Below are 1,188 nucleotides of genomic sequence, written 5' to 3'. Positions count from 1 at the left end.
TATTATTATTATTATTATCATCATCATCATCAACATCATACAATCATCGCTGTTGTTGTTGCTATTGATATCATTATGGAATTGCTTGTCTTGATGCTCTACTCATATACCATTACCATTGCTGTGGGTGTTGGTCGCTGTCAATATTTATTGTTATATAAAAACCATTGTTATATTGTAATACACTGGGGCCTGTCATAGGCGAGCTGCCATAGTCCAGGAGAGAGTGAGTGGTCGTTGACCGGTATTGTGGACCTGTGACTTTCTCTACGGTAACAGAACGGAACAAAACAGAACTAACAGGTGCCACAGTCCACTCTATAAACTACAAAAACAGACTTATGGGGATTTCTATTGTATGAGGGATAGATAGATAGATAGATAGATAGATAGATAGACGTGGATTCATTTCTTTCCCATCTGTAGTTTCTGTCTCTCTACCGCCTCTCTCTCCTGTAAACAAATTCTACATGGCGTAAATGTGCCCCTTGTTATTCAAACAATCAAAACAAAGAAAAAAACAAAACAAAAACCCCCACAAAACCAAACAAAACAAACACCCCTCCCGACCACGAAGTTTGACAACATAAGCGTCTCCAAAACTGTTGTAGCTTAGGCTGTACGCACATTGGTCGAATCGACTTGGTCTGTAGTATCGGATCGAATCGGACGGGATCGGATGGGGAAATTGCGTTGTGCAGTACACACTTTATCAAACAGACGTCAACCGTTACCTTTTTTTTAACCAATACGTTCTGATAGCGATACCTGTATGCCAATAGCCGGCACGAGACAGAGGCGACATTGATCACGTTCATAGCTACGTGCCTTTGTTTGGCACAGCGGACCCGGCTACCTCTTTTGTTTTGGCCACTGTTTTACGGCGCTCGCAACTGCAGGAGGTCACATGAGCGCGCGGGACACTTTAAACATTTTTAGTTAGTTAGGAATTCATTGTGAATTATTCCCGGGTGGCGGCAGAAGCCTACTCTTTTCGACTTTAGGCCACTAAAGGATCTTTAACGTGTGCAACCTGCACACCAGACCTACGAGTTGTTTTTTTCGGCCTTAATCTGAAAAGGTTAGGTGTACGATTTACACACATACACACACACACACACACACAAACACACACACACACACACACACACACACACATACCCACACACAAACACACACACACATACA

Source organism: Aplysia californica, unplaced genomic scaffold (genome assembly GCF_000002075.1).
Source record: "Aplysia californica isolate F4 #8 unplaced genomic scaffold, AplCal3.0 scaffold00272, whole genome shotgun sequence".
In the NCBI taxonomy this organism is placed as follows: domain Eukaryota; kingdom Metazoa; phylum Mollusca; class Gastropoda; order Aplysiida; family Aplysiidae; genus Aplysia; species Aplysia californica.
This window is presented reverse-complemented; position numbering follows the sequence as displayed.